At 43.9% G+C, this 25,060-nt stretch overlaps 2 long non-coding RNA genes across 4 annotated transcripts in view; one reads left to right on the forward strand and one right to left on the reverse strand.

The window, feature by feature from the left end:
- The window catches only part of LOC310894109, a 397,944-nt gene that overhangs the window by 189,689 nt on the left and 183,195 nt on the right, over positions 1–25,060 (reverse strand). The gene's annotated exons all lie outside the window — the stretch shown is intronic.
- LOC310894240 lies at positions 11,116–23,146 on the forward strand. Of its 3 annotated transcripts, XR_014579704.1 has the most exons (5): positions 11,116–12,365; positions 15,098–15,235; positions 16,956–18,027; positions 20,180–20,312; positions 20,485–23,146. It is a non-coding gene; the product is annotated as an uncharacterized lncRNA (long non-coding RNA). The 3 variants fall into 3 exon arrangements; XR_014579706.1 differs by lacking the exons at positions 20,180–20,312; positions 20,485–23,146 and having other exon boundaries at positions 16,956–17,072; positions 17,395–20,113; XR_014579705.1 differs by lacking the exons at positions 20,180–20,312; positions 20,485–23,146 and having other exon boundaries at positions 16,956–20,113.

Below are 25,060 nucleotides of genomic sequence, written 5' to 3' on the forward strand. Positions count from 1 at the left end.
ATACGGAGCTTTGATGAACAATAAATATTTCTTTCTTGACAGGTTTATTCCTTTGTTGAGGAATTGCTTGAGAGCTATTTCATTGTATATCGTGAAGGCGTAATTGGGCTACAGCAGGCTTATTCCTTTAATAGGTTAGGCAATAATTTCACATCACCCTTTAGTACACAGGGCTTTCATTCTGTTAAACTGATTGATTACTTTATCAGGATTCATTTGCTGGCATTTGTGTAAAGCAGCATCTTGCAGAAGGAAGAAGAATGCAACTTTACTCCCTTGTCAAGCCGTCAGGATCTGTATGAGACAAGACAGCAGCGAAGCAGACAGTGCTGCACCGAGAGGTCTGCAGGGGAATTCAGACCAAGAGGTTGTCCTGTCTGTCTCTCCATCCAAGGCAGAAGCACTTAGCTTGCCTTCCCTGTCAGGCCTTTGTGTTAAATGGTTCTTAAAATCCTGCTTGTCCTTTGCAGCCTGAAGCTGCAGACATGCAAACCTCTCTCTTAAAGCCTCTTTCCACAGAAGCTGGTGAAACCAACGTTGATGCCTGCAGAGGCAAAGATGTGGTTTTGGAAATTCCACCCTGCCAGAACCGAGAGTTGCGTCCTGATCCATGACAAAGAAATTGTCCCAAAGTTCTGAGAAATATTTGTCTTTGGATTTGTAGAAGTACCTGCTCTTATTCGGACAATCACCTAAACTGGACTGTGCTGAGGAAAAGCTGACCTTCTCCTTTCTCCAGTAAGCATGGTCTTATATTGGATTTTGATAAATAATATCAGTCAAAAACCACTTAAAATTCCTCTTAGAATATTTCCCTAGATAGAAACCAGAGTGAGAGAAATATTAGGCTAAATTCTCTCTTGACATAAATCCATTGAATCTAAATTAATCTATCTCTTAGAGTAACCTGATCGTGGCATCAGGTGAAGTATCCTTTTGGCATGACACTCGAGGCCTATGCTAAGTTACACCAGCAGAGAATTTGTTTTGCTGTAACCACAGTCAGACCACTAGCTCTGATTTTAGTACCACGTTAACAAATCTTCCTTGCAAGGTTGCATAACGATGATTTGGCAATAAAAGCTTATTTCAGTTTCTTTATAATTTTAATTTGCAAAAATGATTCAGATGGAAAATTGGAAGGTTTTCTTTCAGAACCAAAAAGGATGCTTTTGTGAAGTTTGAAGAAAACTATTAAGATGTGTTTAAATTACAGCTCATCAAACAATTAGACTGACTTGCTGTTTTGATAATATAATAACTTCTGTGTCTTGCTTAAAATGTTATCACATTATTGTCCTCAGTAGAGAATTTCCAGAGAGCTAAAACTTTTTCAAAAGTAGCATGCTAGTTATGCATGAAGAAGTAGTCATCAGTTGAAAATACATAAGCAAAAATATCTGGTTGGATCTTTTTACCCAATGTTATAAGGAGCCCAAAGCATAGCCTGTAGCAGTAAGGGTTCCCAGCCACTACCAAATCTAAATTACCCAGTACAGAAGGACTGTTGTCTCTGTATTGTCCCTCTCGTCTCTGTATTTGGCTGTGTACGGTCTTCTTCTTGAGGTATAGTTTTCAAGCATGAGTCACCAGAGCAGTCTGTGCAAAGTCAATCCTAATCTACACTGTGCCATTGTTTGCCAGAAGGTTTTGCTGCTAGTCTGCCATGAAGGATGCTTCATTTGCTGCTAGGTGGGTTGCCTAAAGGTGCTGGGTCATCCCACTTTTCTTGCCCCAGTCCAGAAAATTGCCATCATGCTTTAAAATGGGTGAGTGGAAAAAAGGCAGTCTCAAACACCATGCACACATTCTGCCTCATTTAGCACCTACATAAAAAAAAAAAAAAAAAAAAGTTAATAGAGCTGCCAAACCAATTACATTAGATTAAATTAAATTAGTGAGCCAAAAAATTAAGATATCATGGCAGACAGGTCTAGGAATGCGGTGGCAAAAAGGGGCATGGGATACCCAGCTCTAGAAGAAATGAATTTACTCAGTGAGCTACCACTGATATAAAAATATTTTTAAAATGTCAGATGGAACTAAAACATTTTAGACATATGGTGCATTAACCAAATGTTTAAACATTTGCCTTTAGCTGCATAAATGTAAAACTGATGGAATGTGTTTAGCAAGCGATACAGATTATCTTTAACTGCATTAAACTGCACATGTTCATTGTAATGCAGGCCAGTTATAAATGCAATACAGACAACATCTCTAATCTCATCTATTGATGATATCTACATTTTTCTATTGCTTTGAAAATTGTTGGTCATCCGTAACTCAGAGTATTATTTGTGCTGACTGAAAAGATGAAAATCAAACATTAGTAATCAACGCCCAAACTGAGAAATGCTTTGATTTCTCTAATTAGGATACAGGGCTGAGCTTCAGAAGAAGCTTTTGCTACACGTGCTATTAATGATCTTGGGAAATCACAGCAATTCTCTGGGCTTAGGTAGTTTGCCAGATTGCAGAGATAGCCAGCTGATAAATCAGAATAAGCCTCCTCTGTCAGCTCCTGTCTGATTTATGTAGATACACAGGGAGTTTGTAGGGAGCTTGGACAATAACTGCAGAAAAAATACTCCATATAAGCTCAGCAGGGATTCTCAGATGAATAACCATCCCTTCTACAATGTATAAAACTTGTGGGATTTTCATTAATATCCACCAATTGTCTGAATAAGAAATAATATGACTTGTGGAGTCACAGAAAACCAAGCTCCCTATCGTTATGAGCAAATCTGCATTTTTTTGACTTAGTCAATTTTTTTTTGTCATACAATTCTTCTAAAAATTACATTCTTTTAAAAGTGCCAACCCAAACAATTTTCTGGAGTGTGGAAGTAGATGTCTTGACAATCCTTATTTTAATTGACCATGAAAGCTTCTCAGTGAATCAACAGAGCCTTCTACAAATTGTATTCCTTGAGATAATACTTATGGCTGGTTAGGATTCCCAAACCCTATTATTGAAAACTTCAGAAAGGCACACAGATCTATTAGGAGGGAAAGAACAGGGGCTGATAAGTCAAAGCAGAAAAAATGTAACTGCTGTGATACCAGGTAGAAAGCAAGTGAACTGACTGGGAAGGCAGGACTCCTTCTGAGTTAACCTGTGGCTAAACAGTAGCTGCAGTATATCAAAACCATCTGCAGGTGCTGCAGAAATGTTTGTGGAAGGCCACTGAGCAGAGCATGGTAATAACTAGTGGTCCAGGTCAGAAATGCTTTAAGTCTCGTTTTGAAATCAGGCAAGATCAGAAAGCCAGTGATACCGTGTGGCAGTGATGGATTAACCCGTTTGCTCGCCTCGTGACAAGACTGAATATAATGCTTCCTCAGCCTCTTTACACAAGGACAAGAAGTAGAAAACTTGATGTATTGGCATGGTTGTGCTGGCGTGCCAGCTCTGAGCGGGGCTGGTGGACACAGCATGGCCCTGGAGGGGCGCCAGGAGCTGCTGGGCCTCTGGGGACTCTCTGGGGATGCATTGCTTCAGGACTCTTTCCTCTCCTCTGGTGTTTAAATAAAGGTGTTTTTCTCTGTTGCCAGAACCGCAAGAGTAGGTTTGGGATTGTATTGCTAGTTATCCCTTTATCATCTGGACAGAGCAGAGCAGGAACTTTTCCTTTCCATTTCTCTCGCACCGTACCTTCTAACACTATGCAGGGGACCTGCTTGCTCCAAAGAGCATATGCAGGCACACTGTTTTGGCACGTGTACGAGCTTCATGAGACAGCCTGATTCCCCATGATTTCCAAACCAGAGGAGAACTTAATACACTCGAGGCAAGTTAAAAACCACTGCTGGTTGTCCTGCCAGCCATTACTTTCCACCTGCTCTCCCCAAGTGCGCTGAGGCTGAGGAGCCAGCCAGCCGGCTGGCGTGTGGAGACGTCTGCTCCGCCTGCTACCAGCAGCACGACACGGCCTGCTGGCCAGCTCTGCTTCTCGTGCAGGCTGAACTGCTGTCTCTCCCTGGGACACCTGGGGATCCATAGTCCTTCAGGAGCCCACAGTGGGGAGGGGGTGGCAGGGGTGTGAGGCAGAGGCCAGGCCCGGCGAGCTCCCGGCTGCTCGGCGCGGGGCTCTTTCCAAGTGACAGAAACATGCCCAAAGTGATTACTCACCTGCCTACCGCAGGAGAGGCCCATCTGCATCAGGGCAGTTTGGCCTCTAGTTGGTTCAGCAGGTTTCCGTATCACGCTAAGAAGTGTTCAACAGTATCAAAACTGACATTTTTCCACATTTTTATTTGGTTCAGTCCAGGACAACCCAGAAAGTAAGTGCAAAAGCAAGCTGGCAGTACCAGGTACAGTTATCTTCAAGAGAGCTGAGGGGAAAGTAGCTTTTTAAGCTGCTTGCAAGGATTTTAAGCTACTTGCTTGAGCCCCTGACACAGGCTGAGGAGGGAAATGGGGATCTCCAGAGTCAGTGTGTGATATTAAACTGTTGTCATCTTATCTAAGACAAGGACCTCCAGGAGCTGAGCCTGGGCTGCACCTCCTCAGATGGGCTGTGTCACCATGACTCCAGGCCCACAGGACACGTCTGGTGGCACCTTGGCAGAGGGTGGCCATTTTGGTTTTCTTCCTTCTCTGGCGACCATTTTGTATCCTGAGATCTCAAAGCAGGTGCAGAGGTCAATAAATAGCATTTGGTGATAAGGGCATGGCACAAGAGCAATGGTACTAGAGGGGCGACAATCTGCCTTCATGTGGCAATTGAACTTCCTGTACAAGTGTGCATTTATTTTGCTCTTGAGAGTAAATCTCTCCAGTGAAATTCAGAATCTCTCAGACAGGAATACTGAGCCCAAGACACATTACCATCTTAATATTGAACTTCTGTGAGAAGTATTTCTGTGTGAATTGGCCTTGTTGCTCCAGATGATTACAGTGCACTTTCCAAACAGTAAAACTGTGCTAGAGAATCCCATATAATTTAGAAAGAGACGACTAGAAACTAGTTCCATGAAAGGAATGAATTTTATGTGAAAATAATAAATTTGGCTGTGACAGACATACTGAAGGAAAACTGCTTTCAAATAATACACATGCCTCAGAATTTGTGGCTATCTGCCCATCCTTCCCTGCTCGCACTAACTTACCCAGATGTATGTGTGCCTCCTCTCTTGGAAAATACTTTCCAACTCCCCTGCCTGTATGACTGACTGGCATAAGTCCAAAGTCTCGGCTGTATCATATTTCTGTCTGCATGCCTTAATGTTCACAGCTAAACTAATCATGGCAACTAGAGTTGGTTACGTACCTGAGTGTCTGGATGGATGGAGGAGCACTTCTGGAGATGAATTTCTCCCCTTTAACACTAAAATCCATGCAAGTAGGCTGGGCCAAATCATTCTCACCTCTTGCTATGCTGCCATGCCAATGGACATTATCATGCTTCTTATACAGAGCATGGAGGGGGGCCTAATTTTCACCCTCTTTTGCTCAAATTGTGTGCACAGCAGCTGATATGTGGTACTGGGACATGGAGCAGATGGCCACAAGTGGCTGCTGTCCCATCAGACCCCATAGATTTGTCTGTGTTCAAGTGGTGTAGTAGGTTGCTAACCGTTTCACTTTGGATTAGAAGGGAATGGTAAAGCAAATGGTAAAGCAAAAAGTCCAGCTGAAAAAGAACACCTCGAATACCTGCAAAGCAGATACATCTTTTAATAGGGGAAATCCTTCTCTAAAGTGAAATCTTCTCTTTATAAGTTGTGGTTTTTAGAGACACTCTAACTATGCAATAAAATAACTTACTGAGGTGGATCACAGTATCTTATTTGTATCATAACACATCACTATATTGCTTGCTTGGGTCTTTGGAGCTTTTGACATGTTGGCCTTGATATGCATAAGTTTATTGCTTCTTTTGTTGTGTTGATGGCCATGAATTCCTAACTCTTTTGAACTAGATTTCTGAAAAGACAGACTGGAAAAAGTGCTCTCAGTAAACATCTGTTACAAGGCTGAGACACAAGAAAGGAAAGTTTGCTGTCACCACAGCCTTCTTTGTTCAGAGTAATCTAACTAGTCATCTCCTGTGCTTGGAGCTATCTTGTCAGCTAGGTACTCTTTCTCTTCTGCAGAGTGAAATCAGACTGACTTTTGTGTTACTAATTCCCTGAAGAAACCAGAACCCTTACAGTTCACAACCACTTCCCAAAGTGTTACTGTTTGGGGGTTTTATTTCACATTCCATGCCAGGTTTGGAATTTCCACCTCCTATCCAGCTCCCTGGTGCACAGCCCCCTCTTTCCCACCTCCCTCCATGTGATGGGGACGGTGTTATAATTTCCTTTGCATGTGCAGCACACGCAGCAAGGGCTTTTCCTCCTCAGTGGCCTCTCCCCTCAGCTCCCCAGCCAGCATTTGCCTGGAGGAAAGCCAGCTACTTCTGAAATCAATGAGAGAGGAACAGTGGTATCAAAAGACACTGCCAAATGGTGGAGGAGGGAACTGAAAGAGATGCTCCGAGATGAAATTTCAAGACAGCCCAAGGTTCCTTCAAGATTTTCTTTTGGACCAGACTACAGACCAAATGAGGTTCAATCAGATTTCAGGTTGCAGGCTCACTTTTCAAAAGCTTTTTCTCCCCTTCCCCTGTTCCTTAGTATGCCATGGTCTTCAGATGATGATTCTTGTTATGTACTGGAAATGTACTTGAGGTCTATAGCCTGTGCTCTGCACACTGCTTCAGAAGTGAGGCAGACTGGTGCAGTTTCCTTTTCCACTGTTTTCTGATAAAATAATTAATGTCCTTCACAAGCAAGCTGTGACAGCATTTGAACCACTAACCTTAATCCATCTGACATTCTCTTTTCTGCGGTTTAATTATGTTTACAACTTTCCAGGAGTATCCTAGCCTTTCTCTTTTTACCGTGGGCTTTTCTCAGAGGTCACCAGCTTCACTTCAGTTTTCCCCAAATGTGCCTAGCAACCTATGCACTGTACCTTCCTTGTGGCCACAGCATTTGGCTTGTAAGGAGTGATTTTAAAAATAGGACTATAAATATATTTTTATATTTGTATTTCCAGGGCACTTATCTACTAGTGATTTTCTGAGCCCTTTAGGTAAAAACACAACAAATCAGGTAAAAATAGAAAAAAAATCCAATCAATGCTGAAGGCCATCCAGCACAATTGGCTCCTGCACTGTTTGCAGTTTGACATTGATTCTCTCTTGGTTTCTAGAAACCTGCTCCTTGAAACGTGGCTGCATCGTACAGTCGCTCTAGCCCAGAGCAGAGGCATGTATAGCGTTATTTTTTCACACCGACAGTGGACCTGAGATAAAAGTTATCTGGTCTACAGTGTAGAAAAGTAGCTCACAGTACAGTTTCGGAATGAAATCATCAGCTTCGTGACGCTGAAGGGCCTTGTCAGAGGGCAGTGATTCACAGCTTGGAAAAAAGCTCTCTTCTGTCACGGCGGAGGCCAAAGGTCCCATCCGTGCTGACCAGTGGGGCAGGCCTCTACAGCCGTTCTGGTCCTTGGGGGTCAGAAACCAAACAAGCTCAATCTATCTTGAATCACTCTGTGGCTGTAAAAAAAGAAAAAAGGAGTGCAGTTCATTGTGCAGTTGCAGATGCCCTCGGTGCCTCTTTCTCTGGTGCTGCCCCTCCAAAAGTTATGGGTCATCTCGGAAACTCAGGGCCTTAACGGGCAGCCTCGTGCGGTTATCCTGGGTACCCCAAAAACAAAGTAGATGCCTATTTGTGGCTAAATGAATCGAGGCAGTTTTTCTCTACTTTATACTGCTGAAGTAAATTGTTTAACCCCTGCTAACAAAGTTAGACCTTAAACTAGACCAGAGCTCACACAGAGACAGCTTCCCCGCAGCTCCCTCTGAAATAACTTTCAAAGGGCTCTTGTTTTTTTCCTTCCAGCCTGCTAATGCTAGTAGTGGCACGATAGAAGCCATATCAAGTCATGACTGGGTTTCTCTGAGAGCCTGAAAATTGTAATCCAGGGCTTTCTTCCATTACTAATGGTTCACAGCAACACGGCTTGCAGGGCTATGTCAGCAGAACCACAGATGATCGTATTAAAAGAAAGAGATTCATTGTCACTGTGTTATTGCACACCACTATGTTTCCAGGTAGCGTTTCTTCAGTGTGCTCTCAACCTGGGAGTCATTAAAGCATTCTGCTGAAGTGAATTCTGTTCTTTATCTTTCATAAAACCAGGAACAGACCATCCCTCTATGCCTACAACACATTTTTTTCCTGCCCTTTCTGTAAACAGGGTGTCTGCTGTCCCTCGTTACTGCAAAGCCAAAGCACCTCTTGGTCTTTCGCATCACGTCACTGAGGCAGGGACGTGTACCAGCTGCCGTTTAACGATGGGGGACTAAGGTCCAGGGGGAAAAAGGCAGGAAAGAGAGATTCAAACACTTTCCTAACCAAATCCCAAGTTTGTTTCTTACTCTGATGATGATCCCTAATTGCCAATTAATGAAAGGGGCTGAAATGAACAATAGTTAGAAAACAATGCCCAAAAAGGATCAGATCGAAGGCTTACCTAATTTGTTATCCTTGTGTGTGTAGGGAATAGTGAAGATGTTTGTAAAATGAAGACTATAGGAACAAGACAAACATACCTAATACTAGGAGCATCTTTCAACCTTTTTCAGGTCAGGGATTTTCTGTACAAGTAACAGTTGTTATTTCCTCTCCCAGTAACTTGTCAGGTGTCCAGTGAAACCATGCAAAAAAAAATCATTAAAAGAAATTGGCAAAAAGGAAGCCCTTATTGACTGGATCGCCTTCACTCTCATGTTTATCAGCTGCTTCAAGGACCTGTCATAGATTCCTAAGGCAGGATTTACCTTTATAAAATCTGTAGTGATTTCCCAAAGTACATCATATGTATTCAGGCATCCACTATTTCTATTTAACTACAATTCCTGCTAATTTATCTGGTATCTGTGTCAGTCTTAGAGGCAAGTAGCTCCCTAGATCTCCCCTAGAGAAAGGGAGGACATTGCAGCTTTCCAGTTCCAAAATGCTTTTAAGGGAGAAGTTAAAATTTCACAGCTGACCATTTGACAAATTGGCTTAATAGCTCAGTAGTCTGATTTCTAATCTGCATCGGTTTGTTGTAACAGTATATAAATGCTTTGTAATGATGCCTTAAGTGATGTGATTAATATCTATCATGTGATGTTTACTCTTCTCCCCTCCTCTGGAGAGAAGTGCATGCCCTGGAATGTCATATTTTGGTATGGCTTTATCAGTTTTGGTTTTGTTTGGCTTTGTTTTCTTTGAAAAATATACATGGTGCTCTGTATTTATTTTAGAGAAGGCAAGGTTAGAGAAACAGGGACCTTCAGCCTTGAGGGACCTCATTCCACCGTCCCAGGCTGACCAGTTCTGCCTCCTGCATGGATAAGCTTTGTCCTAGTTTTAGTGAGCTCAGTTTCCAGCAGAAGAGCAAAGTTACTGAGTACAGAAAATCAAAGGCTTTAAGCAATCTAAGATATTTCAGGCCACAGATGTGGATCATATGAAGGTAAGTTCTAACATTGTGAACTTCTTTTGGTAGGCTTTAGGAGGACAACACAGGACCTAGAGGAAAAAAAATATATATTTCTTGTGGCCAGCTCTGTTATTTTCTGGCTTGTGTGAACCTCTGGGGTACAAGCAGAATGCCTTAAGCCAGATACATCATTCTGGAGATGTAGGAGTAAATAACTGAAGTGGGTCGCTGCCTGCTAGGCATGCAGCAGGTCCCAGCCAACTGCAAAAGCCATGTGCAAGCCCTCACGCAACGAGTTAGCACTGGCAGGGAGTGACTGCTCCATGAATAAAGACCAAGGGGACCCTCGCAGACGGGCAGGGTTTGGGCTCCAAGTTTCTCAGCCCTGTGATACGCCGGGCTCCCGCTTCACACAGGCTCCAGCAGATGGTTTCGGATTCACTGAGCATGGATTGGCTGAGAAACTAATGCTGAAGAGAGGTTCAGCAGAGGGAGCTTTCTCATCAACGCAGTTAATATGTATTCTGGTGCTTTGTGGGATGCCTAAGCAACCATTCCTGGTGGTCGGGAGCCAACATCACAGACCTCTGTGCTGCTCTGAGCAGCAGCCAGAAACGTTGTTTCAGAATGGCTTGCGGTCTTTCCATTCCTCATAGGCTGAGAGCGATGCTTTCTAGCCCTGCTAGCTCAGGTGCCACTGCTGTGGCCATTTTAAATGCTCTCACGTGGAAGCCGAGCAACAGAAAATGTTAAAAAGCAACAAAATCCTCAGTAGGAATTTGATATGAAGGGAGGGCATCTAAGCTTGCTGGTGCACTCATAGATTTTTTCAGGCACGCATCCAGTATTAGACTCAGACTCTTAATTTCCTTTAGGCTATGATTTCATGTGGCTTAGTTTATTCATAGGTACCCGAAGAGTTTAAAAGTCTCATATAAATCCAGAAACTTCATAATGACCCCAGACATGTCCATAAAGCAAGCAAGCTCTGGAAAAGTAATAGCAACCATAGTAGCTGCGGATAACTTCCTTCAAGTCCTGCCTTCAGAGCACGCAGCCAGACAGGGTTAGCGTGGTCATGCAGTGCATAGGATATGTAGGATATATACATCAGGCCCTTTTACAGACTTGTGGTGACTCCAAGGTCTCCTGCGCTCTTCACTCCCACGCCAGCCAGCAGTAAGTGGGCTGCGCAGTGTAATACGAGGTGTCAGAGATAAGCCAGGTTTCGGCTCCTCCAAATCGCTGCCAATGTGCAGCCACTGTTGTGCTGCTGACAAGTTCTCCCTGGTTCCTTGGCCCGGTTACAACTTGGGTAGCTACAACCTGCCTACTTAGGGTCTCCCCAGAGTTCCTGTTGGCAGCGTTCGTCTTTTTCCACTTCTTGTCCTAATGTAGTTGGGTTATCTCGCTGCGCATTGTTAAATGCTACCGCTACCCATACCAGAGGTGGCTGCACGTCGGGTTTGGGTGAAGCGATCTCCCGTGAGGGCAGCCTGATCTCCCAGGCTTCACTCCTGTGAATAATCCACAGCCACACAATCAGGCTTCCAGAAGTCCGGCTCCACCCAAGGGCAATACGCTCGCAAGGGTAACATTGCTCGAGTGCCAAGGAGTTTTACGTGCACATCTACACAACATCCTTACTGCAAAAGTGGAGCCTTTGTTTAAATTTTCTGTTTTCAATTGACTTGAAAATAAACAGAACATTTGGGGGGAAAAAAGTGAGAAACTGAAAAGATTTGCCTTGTTTGTTCCGAAACTACCAAAAGCCTGGGGCTTTGAACGCTCTTGTAAACTGAGCAATGATCGCTGCCTTTCAGCTCAGGTGGAGTCCGGTGGAAGCCAAAATTAAAAATGCAGCCCACTGTGTAAATAAATTAAAGCCACAGCAAACACTCTGCTGTCCCTGTGCGTTTTGCACAGGCCTACATGCACACACTTAGATCCTCTCCGGAGATGGGAGGAATTGCTCTCTCGAGGTGCCCACCTCTCGTCATGCATCACAGACGAGTTGCTTAGCCCAGACACCGTGAAAGACATGGTCTGGTAAATGTTTTTTTTTTACCAAACTGGTAAACCAGACACATTAGCATTTTGCATTTGTTTAGAAAATATTTTCGCAAAGCGCTTGGTCAGCATTCTCACAGGATCTAAGGGAGGGAGGATGGATTATCCTCAGGGCCACCTTTTGCTTCGCTGTGACTACGGGGGAAGACCTGACAAGTTGCTTCAGAAAGCTTTTAGAGGCGGAGGTAGGTAAGGCACCCCCTGCCCACTGCCTCACACCCAGCAAAGACTCCGCTGCTCCTCTTGCACCAACCCAGGGAAGGAAATGAGGCTTGTGTTGGCCACAACGAGAATGGCAGCAAGATCTCCTTTTGAAAGGACTGTGCCATAGTGAAGGGTCCTGGTGCTGAGGTTGTTAAGGTAGGAAACTTTAGGGTAGGAAACTCTACAACTGTAGACCACTAGCAGGACTAGCAGACACTTGCTGGGCAGTATTTTCTTACTGTTATTAGAACATTGGTTTTTTTTTTAGAGATACAGACACCAAAGCAAAGAGAGTGTTGTGCTTTGTCATACATCAGACTACACCTTTGTCTTCCTTCATGGGTCCATAACTACTCCCTCTGTCTCTCACTCTTCCTTCCCAAGGTAAATAGGAGCAGCTTTTATTCTTCACTTGGCAGGATGGAGTACAACCACCCTACCTGAGTAAAGAGTGGCAAAGACATCTAAATTTTCTGCGTGTGATGTAAATTAGAATCTTGATTTTTGCTTCTTGAGCAACAACATGCATCAGTCTCTCCCACCAGGAAATAGACACGATCTGTATGCACATATTTAAAAATCACACAACTTTAAGGTACGTTGTACATGGTGAGTTACACATGAATTTGTTTTCAGATGCAGTCAATATCCGTACTGGCAGGAGATTTTTAGGTTTTGATATACTGCTCTGATGATTGCCTATGTAGGGTGAAATGCATCCTTAAACACTGCACTGTCAAAGTAATATCCACAAATCATTCAGCGCCCATCACTGGCAGATAGTAAATATTTTATACCATATTGAAAAATAATATTTCTTCTTCTTAAGTATTGCTCATGTGTTCCCTTTGGGCAACTCTCAGAATAGCCTTTTGGGATTCATAAAAAACAAATAGTTCCCTTTATGCTTTTAAAGCTTTCGTCACATGGGCTCCCCAAAGCACTTCCATGGCAGCAATCCTAGTCACTTAGTTTGAAAGATGAATATATTAGGGGGAACAGAGAAGGAGTAAAGATTTTTTTTTTTCTCTGTTCCTGCATAAAGATGTCACCTATGCCATGTGCACAGGACTGCCACTTGCATGGATGGCAACTCCGCAGGGATGCCAGAGAGGAATGGCCTTGCTTTGGGAAGACGCTTCAAAGCAGCATACAAAGAAAATGATCTGTGTGCCTGGGGAAGGCCATGAGGCTCAAGAGAAAGACTATTAAACAAAAATACTATCTTTTTTTTTTTTTTTCCTATGCTGTTGTTATTTCCTATATCCTGATCCATCTTTTCACTGCAGTGGTTGCATCTGAATTGAAATTATTGGTTTTGCTGATAATTTTTGCGTTAGATGGCAGATACCCCTTGCATCATACTAGATCATACTGGCACTGAATGAGATTTTTCCAGTGACATTCAGGCTGCCCCCTGGGCACTTCTGTCTTGCCCACATTTCGGGCTGAATGTTAGGACTGCATTGCTCAGCTTGGGGTTGCTCGCTGTAACAAGCAATGCCTGCCTTGTCAATCCCAAACCTGACAGTGTATTTAGTTCTGCCACTCCTCATGACCCGTGTGCTTAACAAGTCTGTTAAAACCTGCGGGCAGCTTGGCTCTGTGTTATCACATCACCGGTAGGTCCCAAAAGATGAGCTGGGGATACCTGCTGGAGAGCAAGCATTTGCTTATGACAGCCTGGCCAGACACCACGCAGCGGTGGGGCTGCACAGAGGTGTCTCACTCAGTGGGGCTTTTCTTCTTAACGTCTGAAAAATGCTAAGCTCGGTGTGGATGCACTACCAAGGCAGATATTAAATATCACCGTAGAAAATTAATAGGGTTCTGCAGGTGGAGAAGAGAAGATCACCAGCCCACAAATAATCCCTCCTGTCTCTGAAACGCTTCCCCTCCAGCGGCGGTGCAGGCTGACGTTGCCTGGGCAGTCCCTGCTCTTCGTGGGCTGGGGAGGAGGGAGCCAGCTGAGCCGTCTGCACGCTGCAGCCCTCATAAAGCTAAAAAATGGCACCAGAGCTGCGTGCTCCTAGCTGCTGCTACTGATGAGGCTGGCCCAGGTTTCGTTTGCAGTGCCTATGGTTTTGAGAAACAGCAGTGTGTCATTATGTCCCTGGAAGCTGGAGATTATAAAGGGGAGAACAGAAGAAATAATTAATAATAATAATAATAATAATAATAATAATAATAATAATAATAATGTGGCTTCCGGAACCATGTTTGTTAAAGCAGTCTGATATTCTGCCCTTGAGCTATTCCTCCAAACAAAACCTCCAGCATGTATTCTTCCCTTTCAAACATTTAATGGAGTGTTGAGCCAGCAAGACAGCTGGGAAGTTCGAGTTTCTGACTGCACAATGGCAGCAGTGTCTATGCTGTCAAAATTAACTCTGCATTTTTTCCTGCTCATGCTGGAAAGAAAAGATCTTTCCAACCTTTGAAAAATGTGCTGTGTGCTCAGAGTTTTTATATTCGTCCTCTAGTTTAGCTCAAACGAAGCTGGTTCAAACATTAAGTTGTAATATTATTCAGATAGCCAGTGTTATTCAAACATCGATCACATGAAGGTATATTTTAAACACCTGATCACAGGGTGTGTGGAAGGAGAAGCAGTGGGGATCACTGCTTGGCTAATGAGGGGATGGGCACTGCATCAAAACCTGGAAAGAAACATCAACCCAGTCCTACAGATACATCCAAATAAAGCTGCCACAGTATCTGCTATTACTGGCATTTACCAGGTGAATTCTGCTCTGGGTTGCACTGACCCAAGGAATTTAATCATGCTCTGTGGGTTTTTGCAGCTGAGTTTTTATTACACACTGATTTTTTGTACACGCCTAATTGCTGTTGAACCGTGGGTTTTGTGATCCTTTTATCAGCCAATGCACAAACTGCGTCAAAACATCTGACACGCGAAGTGGCAGGTTTTCACTTGAGCTGCTGGGCAAAGGAGGCTTGTACGGGGTCTCCTCAATATCCATTCTGACCTCTCTGTCTTTGGTGGTAATAGCACATGTTCAGCGTGAGCCCGGTTTTTAATATATGTGACCCCCTTGAGGATCTGCCCCAAAAATCTCAGGCTTCTCTGTGATGGAAAGCGATGTTTTTCTCTTTAAGGAAAGGAGGGAGGCAGGTAAGGAAGGAGCGAGAACTATGCTCCTTGGGTAGGGAAGGCAAATGTAAATGCAAGATGCCATTTATCATTATTTGATATATAGCAAAATACAGTAATTTCATTTAGCAGCAGGTTTTAAGAAGATTAAACATGCTAGGAAAATTGTTTTAAAATAACAATGTAACAGGATATTGTAAATTATTTTGCAGTAGGCTGTCATGCCATGTCACCATAATTCTTCAATATTTAATTAAAAACCACAACAACTTAATATTCAAGTCCTGTCAAGAAAACTAATTGGATACAGAGACCAGCTGCTGGAGAAGTTTGGATGTCAACTCCAAATGGTAATGTGAGTGGCTTGCACTGGCTTGTGGGTACACATTTAAAATACTCGATCACCACAGAATTACAGAAAATGCTGTGTTTTTATTATGAAGTCTTGACATTTTAGCCAGAGAGATTAATCTTTAATGACAAGATACACAAATCCTGTTTAATTAGAGGCTGATCTTTTTACGGCAATTCTCACTTTAGCATTTTGTGATAGGAAGCTCTCTCTTGGAAGAGCTGGTGCCTGCAGGTATCTGTGGATCTAGGTACACCTGCACAACCTTCAGCTCCCCCCCATCTCTGAGATTAAGCTATTTTACAGTAGGGATGGATATTTCAAACCATTAGCCCCCTGTTTAGCATTTTAAACCTTGCTCTGTGATGAGAGACCTAGATCAGCCTACGTGGCTGCGGAGAGCTGAGCTTGGGAACTGCAGGACCCAGGGCAGAAACGTTCCTGTTCTCTCCATTGGAGTGGGGCCAGCCCCATTGGCCAGGTTTTATGCTAAATAATGAAAGCCCTGACATTAAATGTATCACAATGAATTACACGCCTATTCAGGGCGATATTTTATAGCTCCACAGTCTCAGAGCTATGTATGTTTTTTAAAAAATAAGCTTTAAATTACAAGCGCTCCGTACAGCTCATTTAAACTCACCCGTACTGGGTATTGCAAGGTATCTGTATTTCAGTGTTTATCAGAAAACAGAACACTGTTTGCAAATTGCTCAGGAATAGGAAAAAAGGTTTAAAATGATGGAAACTGGCATAATAAGGATTTATAAATATTGTGTTAGTGGAGCAAGTAAGCTATGTAATTCTCCTACCTTTGCAGCATTATAAAATGCCCACAATAAAAGACACTCTCTTTTCTAGTAAATTGTTATGATTTTTTTTTTTTTCTCTCATTGATTTATACTGAAGTGCTGAACTCCAACGCTTTCATTGCCAGCGAGCAATTAAGATGAAAGCACTGTCCTTTCTGAGAACAGCATTCATCCAGGTGATGGGGAGATCTGACACTATGTTTTGGTCTTTTACTCAACACTTGTTTGCAAAACAATAGAAGGGAACTGTACTTGATTTCATTGCCTTAAAATTAACAAAGGGGGAAAAAAAAAGAGAGAGAGAGAGAAAAGGCTGGAAAAATTTATCTTGTAGAGAGATGAGAAATGGGCTTTTCAGGGAGCCAATGTCATGCAGTATGGAAGCTAATAAAACAAATGCGGAGTCTATGCAAATTCTGTGCGTTAGGCAAATTAGAGGCAGTTGAATTAATCCTGAATAAGTGACCAGCGCTTGTGCTGCTTCTGCCTGGGTTCTCCAGCTGCCTCTGATTTCTGGTTATGCTCTCCTTGCTGCCTAAGCAGATTCTTTTATGGCTTGATCCTGTGAGCACCTGAAGTGCTTGCAGGCATTAAGACTTGCTCTCAGCTCCTCTGAGACACTCAAGGACTTCAGCCTGGGCCCCGGGGGGCCTGGGTCTGGCCCTGGGGCATGCTGCGTGCCCTACTGAGCTGTGTGGGCAGGTTTTTGGCCCTGCAGCTCCCATCCAGCAGCCGGGAGATGCATGAACCCGTGCAGTGGGGGAGTGAGGGCAGCAGAAGCAGCTTGCCTGGCTGAGCACTTCATGAGCATCCTCTGGAGAGCAACATGGGGCAAGCTGCTATACCAAGTGGGTGACACGCTGGGTGGTACATTTTGTCATGTTTCGTCACATTTTGTCTTGACAGTGCTTAGGCAGGGTCTGTCTGCAGCCCAGTGACCTGACTGCCATGGAGGGAGAGCAGCTCCGAGGATATTCCCAGCTGTGAATCCTCCTGTGCCATCCCTGTTCCCCACCGTGCAGGGTGAGCCCCCATGGGACTGGGCAACGAGCATCCTCTGAGCTCATATCATGTATTATATTCACTGGAGGAAGAACGAGATCCTTCCAGGCTTGGATTTGACATCAGGTGGTGAACACCTCATTCTTGTAAAGCTTGTTCTGCCATAGAGAACAGCGTTCCTCTGCGCAAGATTAGTGTACGTCTTCCACATGTAACTCCTGCTAATTTAATGAATTATTTAGCAGCGCCACGCTCACAGGCTTGTGCCAACACGATAATAGAATTTCGTATCGGCTATAGGCATAGCCAGATGTTCACAATTTTTCTCCCTCTTTCCGCACAGATTTTATGCAAATTGCAGGAAAAGCAGCACTGCCATCACCACCGTCTCCCTTAATAAATCCTGTAATGGACTCCACGCCTCTACGTCGCAGCCCACGAGGGACAAGCTGCCCTGTGCGAGCCTCGGTCTTTGTGAGTTAGAGATGCTTAGAGGTGGGGAGGAAGGGGCCTCCAGGGGCCATTTCGTCACTTGCCCATGCATGCTGGTATAAATCGTGTGTAACTGCAGCTCTGCATTTACACGAAGGCGGTGTCGGGGGAGAACCAGGGCTCAGCGACCTCAGGAAGAATTAGATAAAGCTGCAAAGCTGACGGGTGATCAGGAGGTGATGACAGAAGCACGGCAGGAAATTCTGAGCTGCAGCATGTGACTATTTTACAGAGCCCTTTTTCCTTTTCTTTTTTATTTATTTATATTTTTTTTTGTTTCCTAGGGATTTTTTTTCCAGTGCTGGTACAATTCTATGGAATAGCTACAAAGAGAAGAGCTGGCCTCGCTCTCCCTGTTTCCACTACTCCTTCCCCTCCTTGGAGGATTTACTTGTGAATTACACTTCCAGGGCTGAGAAGAGATTCAAGCTGCGTGGTCGCAGTTATACCGAGCAGGGGACAGGGGCCAGCAGGACTGAAGTTGGTGGGTTTTGGTGCTGGGGCTGCTTCCACACAGCCATGCTCCCTGCTTTGCCTTCTGAATGGCTGCAGAGCGGGACGGTGCAGCTGCAGCCAGAGCAGTTGTGGCCCAGGGCTGCTCAGCAGCTCATAATGGCATCCCCGCTTTGCAAAGTAATTAAATACGAGCTTTACTCGCAACAACTTCATCGCAGCACTTAAACTTGAGCACACGCTTAAATGTTTTCCTGAGATGGGTCCTTGGTTTGATAGCATTTTGTACAGGAGGTCAAAGTTAATAAGCGTCAGGCCCGCTGCACGACAGTGGGGGAATTACCCATTTGCAGAGATCTAGAAATGTCATTTATAATTCAAGTCTTTCCAGGGAAGGATAATTGTTCCATTTTGCATCGCTGTACAGGAGAAAACAAAAGTGGGTTATGTGTTTATGTGCTCTGCGCTTTTTGGTTTTATGTAGCTTTGCTTTATAAATTGCTCCAGGTTTTCAGAGGATTGAAATCCACCCGATGCCGTAAAATGCTGCCTATAAAGTCTCGCGCGCTGCCGTAGCCACTGGCTTTTGTGGAAATGCGCTCGCTCCAGACTTTCTCTGTGGTGCTGGTCACACTAAGTGCCTATTAATTACATGCTAACTTCATACCGCAGCGCAGGGGCTGGTGATGGATGGTCCCAGGCCAGCGGGATCCGTGCTCGCCGGTCACTCCAGTCGCCTTGCCAACGCGGCTGCGTTTCTGTTTGCTCAGTTAATGAGGATCAGCGTTATGAAACACATGGCACGGATTCAGTATACATTACCAGTTAATAGAGATAATTGAGTGGAAGGAAAACTAGTTTCTGATGTCACAAAACGTCTCCTGTGATAAAGTGTTTGGGATATAATGGTTAACATTTCATTTAGCGCTTACGGAGATTGGTGTACGGGTTAATACGGATTGTTTGTGAAATTACAACGACATCATGATTGCTTGCAGATACTTTCCTGTTAGGTTGGGTGAAGCCTTCCTCTTCATTTTTCTTGTCCATCTAATCTTACAAATTCTCCAAACAGGCCATCAGACATCTGGTGCCAGGATTTGAGTATCTATTTTTCTGTCTCCATATCTAGAGTCCTGAAAAGATAACAAATTTTTCCTTTTTTCATTTTTCTCTTCCCAGAAACCTAAGCACTGACATCAGTGGGAGCTGAAGACTGAGCGATATTACAAATTAGGCAGCTTAACTATGCTATAGCACATATGCATGTAGCAGATCAATAGAGAAGGGCCAAGAATTCATACCCAAAATATTTAACATAATTTCTGGACTTGATAATAGCACTATAGTTCCTGTAGTGCATTGTGCAGATTTTCGTTGGCACCTATTGACACTCATCTTCGTCACTATTAAAAATCTTGGCTCGGGTTTGGGAAAGCAGCTGGCAAACTACAATTGTTTACCTGGTTGTTTGACCACCCATCTTCTGATTTAATAACTTTCATCAATATGTATTTTTATTTTGGAAAAAACACACTCAACTGAGACAGCATTTTGCCACTTTCTTCAGAAAGTCCTCGTATCAGTTTAAACTGAAAAGATTTGTTTACTTGCAGGTATATTTACTTTTCTGGCATGGAGAACCTTGAGAATAAGAGGAAAATAAGAATACATTGGGGGACATAAACAGTACTTTCCTCTTTATATATAGAAATAAATAATGTCTGTGAATCCTCTAGCCTCCTACTTGAGTAGACTAAAACCCTAGAAGCTTCTTATATGCACTGGCTGACTAAAAATAGAGAGCATATATCACATTATCATTCATACAAAAACTGCCTGCACAGACTGTGTAGACCCCAAGCTGCTGCAGGCAGGGAGAATATTTTGTGGCAGTAACAGTGTATGTAGCTGTACTCTTCCCTTGTTTTTCCTCAGAAATAGGGCCTTGGACAAGTTGCCCCTTCAGGCTGATGTGTTATGACCAACATTAGCTTCTAAAGCCTGAAAACTCAAGTTGCTAGTCAAGATGCTGGCAATTACTTCAGCAGTGGTAGCATTTTTTGAAGTACTAATCAAAACTACAGAGAAAGAAAATGTGCGAGACTAGAAAATAAAGCAGTTAAACTTTTGGCTTCGTACACTTCATGCGGTGTATGTTGCTTCATTTTGTGCACTGGCAGGCGAGTGCACGCCGTGGAGGTGTCCTGGTAGCCAAGCAGGTGCTGCTGAAAGCACCTCTGTGAGCCTCCAGACTGCTGGCACATGTTGGTTGGGTGATGGAAGGACTAAGGAGGCCTCCGGAGGAAAAGAAAGGTGATTTGTTATACTGGGTAGAAAAATAACGAGGAAGTAGTTTTCTGGGGAGGGGAGTTCCAGGATGTGGACTGGGGCACCCACTGGGAATCACAGGTGGTGTAGCCCAGCCTGAGAAGATGATGTGAGCTGGACTTCCTGATGTTATGTTTAACATCTTCATTTTCTGCAGGAAGAGCCAGGGAATGATGCTGGACCTCGCCTCAGGTGGGCTGGCAAGTGCTCACACTGGCGTGCTGTGAAAGCTGTCTTCTCCAAGATGACACGGGTGGAAAGGTGACCAAGGATGGGAACGTTTTACGTGCTCCGTTCTTGGTGCTGGTGCACCCCGCTGCTCCTGGCTGGGTGGCACCATCACAAAGCAGAGCAACACACAGGGAGCCCAGCATATTACCAATAGCTCTCAGACCCACGCATCAGTCAGTGTGGAACAACCTCTGAAACATCTGCAGGGAAATATCTGTTGTGAGGATGGCGAGGGCTAATAGGGGGTTCTGAAGCATCCACTGCAGCTGTCTGCAGCTCATCCAGTCTTTGCTGATATTGCCTGCTTGGGAGGAACGTGCAAAGATGTAAGAGATGAAAAGAAGGCTGCCATAAAGTACTAACAGTATAAAAACTCCATTGTCCTACCATTTCCAGATGTTTTATAGCATTGGATCTCCATTCGTTTAAGTGAACCTCGCTGATTTACTCTGGTAACCCAGTGCAGCATCAGTTCCTGTGATATCTTGTTGGTCTGAAAGAAGATGAGTAGCATCTCAGAACTAGAAGGACATAACCAGTCTTCTCTGCCTATGATCTGCAAGAGCTTTCTGCTCACTTTATGTGGGAAAATAATTCTGTAACAGCAGCCCATGCTGTTACAGCCAGGCTTGCCATACCTTGTGGAACATTAACCCAAGTACTACTTTCGAAATACTTGAGGAAATATGGGGAAATATGTCTCCTCAGATGAATCTCCAGAAAGAATTTAGTTCCTCCCTTTTCCTTCATTCCAACTTGGATCCTTTGTCAGATCTGGAGCCTACATATGTTCATGGCTCAGGGATGAGGGAGGTGATCAGGGTGCAAAGGCGGAAAACAAAAAGAAAAAAAAATGGAGTAAAAAAACACAAGTAGGAAGGAAGCTGTTGGTTGTACAGTCTGATCCATGCTATGGCTCATAATTATTACTTGCAACAGCAAATGTTGATGTAAGTGCTGCAGAGTGCCAGTAATTAGCAGGCATGCCTCTCCAACTGCTACAGCATGTGGTCAATGAGTTCCTGCCTCCAAGAGATGTTCTGCACTGTAAGAAAAGAGATTTATGCTACTGATAAACATAAAGAGATTGAAATACAGCAGGCAGCAGTGCCTATATGCCACGTTAGGAACGAGATTTCTCCTACACCTACACATTGGGATAAACAATCTCGGGCTGGAGTGCTGGTTGAAGGTGAGGCTCAGCATCTTGGTGCAAGTCGGAATATAATTCTCCATGGTTTCTTCCCCTCAGACACCCACCCGCCTGTTCAGCTGCATCCGGGAAAAAGAAATCAAACCCACGTAACATGGAATGCTGTTGGGTGCCTTACTGACATTCAGTTATGCATGTCCAACAGCATTGTCATTATGGCTAATGCCCTCCACAGTTTCCACATCTCTGTTGTACAGAATTCTGTTAATTATATTTTCGGTCAAGTTCTTTCTGCCACTTATAGGCTTATACACATTTTACAAGCCCAGTAAATAGGGCATGAACAAAGAAAATGATAAAGTAATGGAATGAGATGGAGTGCTGTGCTTCCTGCTAATGAGGTAGCCTTTAAGCGGGAGGCGACATGGTGCCTGGCTAAATGGGGGCCGTGGTGGGGCTGTAACCACTTCACCTGGAGGTTTGCATATTGTACTGCCTGGTGTGGTGTATAGGGAAAAGGGCCTAAATTCCCTTTTGTTCTTCGGTCCCCATCTGCCTTCGATGATGGTCATGGCTTTGTACTACAGACCTACCCTACGGCACATTGCTTTTCCAACATACTGAAATCTCAACCCCAAATTATGGACTCTCACCTGCTGAAAGATGTCCTTTAGAACTTCATGAAGATGAAGAATGTGTTGGATTGTAGAGTCCAAGTTGTGCAGTCACATACCACTCTGTCAGACAGCCTCCTGGTGATCTTTCATTAAGCTACAGCTTAAAATAAGTTTGCTATTTTCTTCTGTTAAAATGCAGATGCAGAAACTAACTCCTCAGCTCACTAGGTAGCTTCTTTCAACTTTTGGTCTAATTTTATAAGATTATTTACAGACATGGGTTCTTACGCTAGCAATAGTCTCTACATTTAACTAGCACTTCTCTCTTCCTTATGCTTGCCTCTGTGATATTTTTACAGAGAACAACCGTATTCTGTCTCAGTCTCTGTTCTGTTATGCTAAACAAGTCAGCCTGGTTTAGTCTTCCCTCAAAAAAAAAAATGCTAAAATCCGTGAACATCCTACTAACCCTGCTCTGCCCCATTTTGAGTTGAATTCTTTCTTACCACACAGGAGTAGAATTGAGTATGGGACTCCAGGTACCTCTTACCAAAGTTTTATTTGACGGCACTGATTCTGCCTTATGCATGTGGGAACTACCTCACCTGTACACTCTTTAGCATGAGTGTTATGGGACAGGGGACTACCCACCCATGACTGGCCTCCAGCTTTAAAATCTATGAACAATTACACATTTGCCTCTTGCTCAGTTCTTGACAAGGGCACCATTTTTTTCCCTTCCGTATGAAGATCCAGATTTTAAATGAATAACACACTGACAAATATTTTAATAAACTACTTTCTGCTGTTTTGCTTTACACTGGGGAATGCACAGCTTCGAGATCAGAGAGATTTTTATGTATTCTTCTTAGTTTGGCTTCCTATGAGCCCGTGCTTATGAAAGCACATGCTGCACATGTGTGCATGTGTATATGTATATGTGTTACTAATAAATTTTGAATCTCCTGACTAATTTCATCTGTATTTGACACAGAGCTGGCAATCTCAGAGGTACTGAATCTCTAGAATTTTAATGAAAATAGGCAGCCAAGTAGAAGAAAGAGCTGTGCTGTCATCTCCACTGAAGGAAAGGCTGCAGCACCAGCTTTGTCTAACCCTTTCTTATAAGCTAGAAAACCATTATGAAAAAGGGACACAGTGGTAAATAATTATTTGGAGCTCACACATTTTTATACGCTGTATAGTCAAGTCAGGACACAAATCCATAGGAAAACAGCCTCCATTAGTTCTGTTGCTCTGAGCTATTTGCTATATTTACGTATTTGCTCTTGCTCAAAGAACTGGATATCTCTGTAAATGCATATCCACCCTTCTGTTTCTGCTGCCTTGTAATGTGTCTGGAAATTGTGTATACGCCAGACACGCATTTGAATACATCACATGAATGAAGTCTTTCACACACACACACACACACACACCCTCTGCATCTCTGTATATCCCAGCTATATGAATGCTCCCTATTTTCATCCTTTATCAAACTAGAGATTTTATTGGTAACCATACAGACAACTACATCACCAGCACCCACATCTTCTCCCTCCTCACCACCAGCTAGTGGACATTCAGATGTATAGGCCGTGACCATATACAGGACTCAGAAAGAACAACCCAAGCGAGGTTATATGCACTGTGGGGAAGTGGGGGATTTTGTGTTGCTGGGGCACAGCCACAGCATTGCAGAGTTTGTAGCTACCACAGAGGCTCTGACTGGAGACAAAAGTTGGCCACAGTTCACTCAATAGAACAATAAATACACTGTTAGTAACACACACCAGTTAACAAAACATCAGCCCAAGTTGCTTAGTACAGTAGTTATCCAACTGCAGTGCTGCATATGGTACTGGGAATCTGCTCCAAGCGCTTTAGAAGAGAAAATAACAGTTCTCCTTGGGTGCTCAGTGTTTGCACAATAAGCGACCATAAATAAGATGCTGCTAGTAGACTCCATTTTCTCTGATTACACAGCTACCTGCCCATCTGTCTATCAATCACACAGTAAATCTTTCTTTCCATGAGGTATCTTAAGTTGTGCAAAATCAATATGCTGTCAGAGTACTTCGCTGCCTCGCTGGTGACACCAGCATGGCATTTCCCGGAGTGAGTGTGACTTTGTGCGGGAGGAAAAAATTCGCTCTAACTTAGGGCTGGGTTTAGTGCAGGTCTGAGAGGTCACATCCCCAGGGAGACTTTGTCTCTTTTTCTCTCTCTGGGTAGAATTTAGGCACCTGGCTCTGAGTAAACACGAAATACCCCGTGTAAGTGTGGTGTAAAAATCAGGATGTTAGGGTCCTTGCATTGCATTCATCACGAAATGGAGGGCTAGGTAGGCTGTTCTGGTGAATGCAGACTGAACTGGGACTTCTGAGTAGTCGTGCTGAATTTCTCTCCGAGGCTTGGACACTTCAGCTTGCCCAAACTATGGCACGGGCAGAATTCAGACAGGTCGAGCTTCATTCTCAGTTTTCATTCACTCATATTGTCCAAAATTCCTTCAGTTGGGCGCACAGCATCGTCAGGGACAGTGATCCGACCACAGAATGGCTTTGGCTCCAGTTGACTTCATGTTCAGGATCCCTCTACCTGGCCTCTTTGCCCCCCAGGGGCCTCCAGCATCCCGTGCCTCAGCAAACACAGCCAGACCACAGCAATGACAGCGGCAGCAGCAAGCTCCCAGCTCAGCACTATCAGTGTTAAAACATTTACTGCTTGTG

The sequence above is a fragment of the Anser anser genome (genome assembly GCF_964211835.1).
Source record: "Anser anser genome assembly, chromosome: 2".
Lineage (NCBI taxonomy): Eukaryota > Metazoa > Chordata > Aves > Anseriformes > Anatidae > Anser > Anser anser.